The following is an 8,255-nucleotide window of genomic DNA, read 5'->3' on the forward strand; positions in this document are numbered from 1 at the left end:
GTGAGCCATGGATTTAGCACTTTGGATGGCAAAGAAAATGATGATTGGGGTTCATAAGGAAAGACAAAAGTACAAGAAAGTCTCACATCAATGAGGCGGATCGTTTGGCAAGGGAGAGCCCTTACAATCGATGTCAATGCAAGGAGTAGGAATTTCCATGCAACGGATCCACTTGAGCTATAAGAGTGTGAAAGTTCTCTGTATGAAACTAAGTGGGCGTGCATCCAACTCGCTTCCTCATGAAGGCCTCGAGGATTTGAAGAAGCTCGTCATCGGAATATACAAGCCAAATTCTATAATGCAAAAATCCCACTAGTATATGATAGTGGAGAATCATGGAGACTCTCTATACGAAGTACATGGTGATACTCTGAAACAAGGAGTTCTTACATTTGGTTCTTTTGACTTGATAATGGGAAGGAAGTATGTTTACATGTTAATTTGGTGAGGTTGCCTTGGTCGACATCATCATTGATCGAGGGTTCGTGTAGCCACACGTACACATAAAGGCAGAGATTTTTGAAATTCCATATATTGTCCGTATGTACGCACACGTACGTAGTTCCATCATTATTGTCATATGCCCACATGTGTAATTTGATAGATGGGTGTGGAATCGTACGGAATCCTACTCCGTAGACGCAAAGACCTAAGGTTTGTATCTACAACTATCGGACGATCACATAGATATTTCGCACAAGAGAATTATGGATGTGTCTCCCATCAACGGTGTGCCCTTCATAGGCACGAATTGTCAAACATGTCTCCTCATTGGTGCGGTTTATGTAATGAAGTAGTGTGTCCCATTCACGAGGAAACTAGTGCACATGGACAACAACATGACTACAATAGGTGTAGACGGTGTGTAGTAGCATGTAGCTATATCATCATAGACAGTAGTTGCAGATTCCAATTTCGTGATGTTTTAGTGGCAGCCTTCGAATAACCCACTTTGATAATGGCATGGACCAAATTTATTAATTAACTAAGTAATTGAGAGGAGTGCACTTCTGTTATGTACCACCCCTCATTTAATTTAGTACGTACATTATTCTTTATGATTTATTATGATAACTAGCATGCTAGTCACATTCGTTCCTATAAGACCGATATAATCAACTCATGATGCTCAGCTGCCATTCCATATTTTCTCGGCAAAGGGATGCTTTATTACTTAAATGGTTTAAGAATTACACCCAGCCTCTGCATAACTAAGATGCACATAACCAAACAATGAATTAATGAAAACATGATGCATGTGTGTAATCCAGAATTTACTATCATAATACAAATATTCATACAATGGATTATCAACACAAATTCATCAACTTAATTGATCATCTATTACGGACACAAAGGTAACAAATCAAGCTTGAGGAACAAGCACCCTTCTCAAAATGCATAAAGCCCACGAAACAACAGAAACCTGTGAAAATAAACAATATATCGATGGGAACATGCGGAGACGGCATGTAGTAACATGTAGCAAATATCATCTCATGCACTAGTTGTAGTGGCAAATTTCATGAAGTTTCAGTGACAGCCTTCGAATATCCATTTCGAAAATGGAACGGTGTAGCGACCAGACCTCAAACAGTCTGTGCTGCTGTGCACCAGTGTCATCCCTGGATCAGTAATGCTGACACGCACAGTACAGATGGAGGATTTATAACAGAGTAGCAATCACACACTTATTACAACGGATATCTCAAAAGAGAATAAGTATGATAAATATGGCTTAAGGCCATCTAAATATGATAACAGCGGAAGGCTTCGAAGATAAGTGAGTCCATCAACTCCAACGGCATCACTGAGTATAAGACCACGACCTAAGGCACCTTACTCGTCGTCTGAAAAGTCTGCAAGTTGCAGCCCAAAAACGGGTCAGCACATGGAATATGCTGGCAAAGTAACATATAGAGAGTATTGAACATAATAATGCTATACTACATGCATATATGGCTGGTGGAAAACTCTATGGTTACAGTTTTGCGAAAAGCCAATTTTTCCCTATTGCAAAGGAATAAATTTTATTTAACTATCATGGTGGTTGTTAAACATTGAGATGGTTGACAGCATCTCAATCCCAATTAAGTATCATCATTAACCCAACAAGATTAATTAAAGTAACATGATGAGATTCACATGATAATCCAAGTACTAGATACTCAAGTTGTCCATAACCGGGGACACGACTAACCATGATTAGATTGTACAGTCTGCAGAGGTTTGTGCACTTTTCCCCACAAGACTCAATCGCCTCCGCTTGATTCTCGCACTACGTGATGTTTGAGAAACGGATGACCGAGACACAGTCTTTCAGAAGTGTTTGCACCTTACGATGTGATAGACCGTACCACCTACATCCCCTACATGTGCTAGTCTACCACTGTAAGAGTTCACACAACTTAATCAACTATGCTAGAGCCCATAATAGCTTGCGGCTGCACACGGAAGTTTCTAGCATGAATAATCTCATGATCCCTTTGAACCTGGGTGGCGGTCCAAAAGAAAAACAGGCAATCCTGGAATACCCAGGTACCTCAATCCACCCAGATGTGAGTTTTAGTTGCCACCTTAATTAACAATCTCACATCTGTCGTGAATATCTCTCAAACCCAATCCACGTCTACGAGCATAGCATGGCAATATAAGCAAACGTAGAAGTAACTCCCAAGGGTTTGATAATAAAACAGGTAATAGGTACTACCTCAACTACTTCCCAAAACCCACAATTTAATTAGATCCTATTCATGCAATGTTTGAGGATTGATCTAATGCAATAAAACTGGGTATGGAAAAACATGATCAAAGTGTTACTTGCCTTGCTGATGATCCGCGAAACCTAGGGATTCGAAATAACAAGCGGCGCACTCCGGGTACTCTATCGCAAACAAACAAGCAAACAATAAGTACTCATCTAATGCACAGGTAATACTCGAATAAAAGATCCAACCAGAAAGTTCAACTTAAGAACTCCGGTTTGCAAAAAGAATCAAATCGAACGAAGCAACGAAAGTCAAACGGCGAAAGAAACAAGCTTCGTTTACCAATCTGGATCTAGGTCAAATTTTACAGTAGCAAAAACTTGTTTGAGTAGGTTAAACGGAAAGAGAATTTCGAGACGAAACTCTAGGCGCTTGAATCGCCTGATTCTGATAAACGAACGAAAAGTTAAACGAAAATGAAGATCTGATCAGAAATCGAGATCTGGAAAAATCGCGGAAAAATCCGACGAAAAAGAAAACTGACGAACAGTTAAACGAACGAACGTTCATTAACAGCGAAAATCCGACGAACACGTTCGTTAAAACGAACGGGTCGGTGAACGTTCACTAAGTAATAAAACCGAAAAAAACCGATCTGAAAAAAACAAAAACTAGGGTTTAGAAAAAACGAACGGTTTTTTTCTACAAAAACCGGCAAGGCGGCGGCTCGGTACCTCGTCGCGACGGGCTCCGGCGTGGCTCGGCGAGGGCGGCGGGGCGGCGGGGCTCGGGCGGTGGCTCGGGGCGGCGTCGGCGGCGGCGTACGGCGAGCGGGGCGGCGAGCTCCTCGGGCGGCGGCGGCGGTCTCCGGCGGCGGCGGCTTGGGGCGGGGACGGGGTGAGGGAGAGGGGCGGCGACGGATATTTAAGAGAGGGGGGGCTGGCGTGGGGGAGGGCGCAAGGCGGCGGCGGCCGTGCTCATGGCGGACTCAGGGCGGCGGCGGCGTCGTGCGCGCGAGGGAGACGACGGGATGTGGGCCGGCCTGGCTCGGCTCGGCCTCGGCCCAGTCGGGCGCGGGTTTGTTTTTTTGGTTTTTCTTTAATATTCCGCCGAATCAAAAAAATCGCAGAAAAATAAATAAAAAATCAAAAATGATAAAACAAAATTTCCCCGTCTAATTAAAATAATTAGAACAAGGTGAACATTTTCTTGGCCCAAAAATGCAGTTTCGAAAACGTGCAATTTTTTTTAATGCAAGTAAAATTGCAAATAAAATCCGAATAAAATCCAATATATGATTTTAATATTTTTCCTATAATATTTCAATTGTTTTGGAGAAGTCATATTTTCTCCTCTCATTTATTTTTAATATGAAATATTTTTCGGAGAGAAAAATAGTGAAAACCAAAATCCTCGTTTTGTTATTTGATAAAAATCAAATATGAAAAACCGGGAAAATCGCCAACTCTCTCCGAGGGTCCTTGAGTTGCTTAGGATTTATCGAGGATTTGTCAAAATGCAATAAAATATGCTATGCAATGATGATCTAATGTATAACATTCCAAATTGAAAATTTGGGATGTTACAAACGGATCAAAATTTTCTAGTCAACTAAGTAGTTGAGACGAGTGCACATCCGTTATGTACCTTCCCTCGTTTTATTTAGAACGTACACCGTCCTTTCGGATTTATTAGGGCAACGAGCAAGCTAGTCACATTCGTTCCTATTCCCATTTGAGATCAGCAAATTCCACTGGTACATGATAATTACAACGGTATAATAGGAACGAATGTGACTAGCTTGCTTGTTGCCCTAATAAATCCGAAAGGACAGTGTACGTTCTAAATAAAACGAGGAAGGGTACATAACGGATGTGCACTCGTCTCAACTACTTAGTTGACTAGAAAATTTTGATCTGTTCTATTATCGAAATGGATATTCGAAGGCTGTCACTGAAACTTCATGAAATTTTCTACTGCAACTAGTGCATGAGATGATATTTGCATGAGCCTTGAAATTTTAAATTTTCTATCCATAATATACATATCTAGTGTATCGCATAGACATTGTTTATATGAGAACTTTGTGGCGCATGATACATCCAGATTCTTTTGTTGTTAATGCGGTAATTTATATGTATATAAATATAGTTTAATAGTTAATTTATCTCTGTGTTATAAGGACGAAAAAAAAGACCTGCATAGACGTAATATATATGCATATACGGATTAGCAATCTACACCTCCAAAGAATCATGTGAATGAATGTAATTCACGACTTGCATGCATATTAGGTAAAGTCGTATATATGTAAAAAAATCGTAATAATAATCGATGCTTTAGGTGATCGAACACATATGCATTACTACACTATCTTGCAAGTGGCGACTTTGGATGCAGCTGAATCTGGTCCACTCTTGAACATAATTCAGCAAAGTGTGCTCATAAATAGGCATATATATATAGAAAAATTCCTCTTTCTCGGACGTTTGGTATCACGTTAATTTATTGCGGTTTTTCGTAATTCGGACATGCTAAAAATCATGTAGAACATTCAACAAATTCAAGGATAGGTTTTTCTTGTCTCCAGACTTGCAGAACCAACGACGAACACGATGATATCAGATAGATAAATCGCTATGCTTTCTTACCGCTATAGGTTTTTCCAATGGGCAGCGTACCTATTAGGACAACAATACGATCTACTTGGACCACCATCGGTACAACTCATCGTATGCTGCATCGACCATTATCCTTGTTGGATTAGAATCCTCGCGGAACTTGAAGCCAAGAAGAATAGTTAGAGGATGGTTTTGATAGTTGGCCTTTCTTATATTTGAAAGCGTGAGTGTACTTTGAAGCTTGCGGAGGATGGAGAGAGATGCGGTGATCCTAGCAAACATGAAGATCTATCGCCGTTTGGGTCGCTCATCATCCCTTGCAGCACCTTGCTTTGGCTACTTTGTGTTTAACCAATTGTCATGCGGATGGGGGAGCGCACTTTATGGTGATGGGCATATCCCTTCGCTGAGAAAAGCTGCCGCCACCGGCCATAGAAGACAAGAAATACCGAAGGAGATGTTTTTCTTTCCTATTTTTTGAGGGAGAGGTGTTTTCCTTTCTCAATCGGTAGAAGATTTTCTTTATGTATTTTCAGTGGACATCAATTGGATATGTTTTTTTCTTTTCATCGGTGGATTTTTTATGCAAGGAGTCTATCCTTAAAAGGAATTGATGGATGATTTCCTTCTTTTGCCTCACCAACACTACGTGTCTTTTTTTTGGACGGGGGGATCTATATGTTACACTAGCAAAAGGGCCCGTGCGTTGCAATGGGTTGAAAACAAGAAATCCAAACAACTGTACCAGGTAAAGCTACTATAGACATCTATTTTAACACTTGCCTAACAAAACCTATTTTCCATGGTATAAATGTACGCGTGCCCCTTTTCGTTCCAATGGGAGATTAAAAAAATAGCACAACAAATTAGTTGCCATTAACCAGGTTGGTCGGGTCGAAGCGGAACACCGATAGTGTGTGACGAGTTCAGGAACGTTGCAGAAAGATCCACCATCCTCTAGGTAAAAAATAATAGAGAAGAACGAAATCATGAGCGTTGTAAAAAAATCATCTATCCTAGCCAAAATAATAGGAAAAATGAGGATTTCATGACATACCGGATTCTTACTCCTCATGGGATGGGGTCGAGTGAGGATTTCATGACATACTGCCTCGCGTCACCCAGGATGGCACCTTGTCCATGGGTAAAGGTCTCCGAGTGATTGACACGACCGCCGACGAAGACATGAGGCTACATCACTCACCCCTTGCACCAATATTTGATCCTAGAAGTACAAACACAATATGATCTGATCTGATATTTGGTATCGACAACATTATTTCAAAGCTAGCATAAAGATACATTACATCCCCCAAGATTTTGTGTTGGGCAAATACTAAATGAAAATTGTAAGTGCTTTGATTGCTACTATATGCCTCTTCAATCAAAGATTATGTTTCCAACTAATGCATCAGATGTCTAGCCAGCAAACACACAATGTCATCTTGAATGAAGAAACTCTGTTAGAAATAGGAAAAGACCAGCTTAAAAAATGAAACTGATTCGTGGACGAATGGTCACCCTAACAAAACTTAATAAATAATCACCTCCAAAACGATCTACTCCTTTATCATCTCAAATTCAATCCAATCGAAAATTCCCGGACACCTACATAGGCCACCAATTATGTATCCAATTCAAAGGAAATGGCGTTGGCAAGCATTAACATGAATTCAGTTACGTGATTATATCCGACAATTACAGTCTTAATTCCACTTTCAGCTTTATTAATAAGTATGAAGTAGCATAAACCATCCAATAAAAATAGCAGACATCAATGATCAACATAGAATACCAGCTAACTTCTTATTTACCTGGCATATCTAAATGTGCAAGAGTCAGCTTATGCCAGTCCATTAGTAGCCCTTCTCTACAGGAACATTTGCTCGTGCCATCATACACACCATGAATGGAAAACCCTTCTTCTTCCGCCATCTGTTGCGACGCCAAAACATGTATGCAACTTTGGCGAATCACATTCCGTTCTTGTTTACCAAAGATTACCATGTACATGAGTACAAATAATTGACCTTGGATCTCAGGGTCGGCTGTATCAGTTGCTTATTTAACATGTTAGTGCAACATCGTCATAATTGAATAGAAACAAGTACTTAGTACATATTCTGCACGTAAAATTCAGTCAAACTAAGATATACGTTCAATAATGATGGTTAAAAGATAGTATCTGCTAGTTGGATAAAGATCTAATGCACCACAAATAATTGACCAACCTTTGATAGGAAAACAGGACACTTATTTTTATCATTGTTAAGAAAGGATACATCGATCTTCGCTCGCTCACTTTGCATAGTTATCATTCTATCATTCCCTTGCATATAGCAGCACTACTCACTGGATCACTGAACAATCACACAATTAAACTGCCCATGTAGATTTTCCAGACAAATTAATTAGCAATATGAGTGTCCTCAACTAAAAGTGCATATATTGGTTCAAAAGGGAAGAGTGGTAATTGATTAATCATGTAGATATCGAGGTTCATGTACATGTGCATTCTTACCTGAGCCTCTTGTAGGATTTGGTGCAGCTTGTTCGTGAGCCACTCGTCAAAGTCCTCGATCTCGGCTAGCATGGGGCAGCTGTTGTACTCCTCGATGAAGCATATTAAAAGGAAGTTAAATGTCCATTTTTTCTCGCATCTCTGTAATCTGCACGAACTGTACTCGTAACTTAACAATGCAACAAGTTAAATGAACACTGGTAAGGGATGTAGGGGCTGCTAGAGACGGGAGTGGCGGTGCTCCAATGGCCGGCGATGGAGGACAGATCTAGTTCAAGGGAAGAAGAAGGGGAGCAGAAGGGAGGGGGTGTTGCAGAGGTCAGCTTGCCGTCCCCATGCGTCTCCTGGACTTAAGATGGGAGGAAGGCTGCCAGGGAGGTCGAGGCTCAAGGGAGAGGGAGGAGT

Source organism: Aegilops tauschii, chromosome 7, assembly GCF_002575655.3.
Source record: "Aegilops tauschii subsp. strangulata cultivar AL8/78 chromosome 7, Aet v6.0, whole genome shotgun sequence".
Classification (NCBI taxonomy): domain Eukaryota; kingdom Viridiplantae; phylum Streptophyta; class Magnoliopsida; order Poales; family Poaceae; genus Aegilops; species Aegilops tauschii.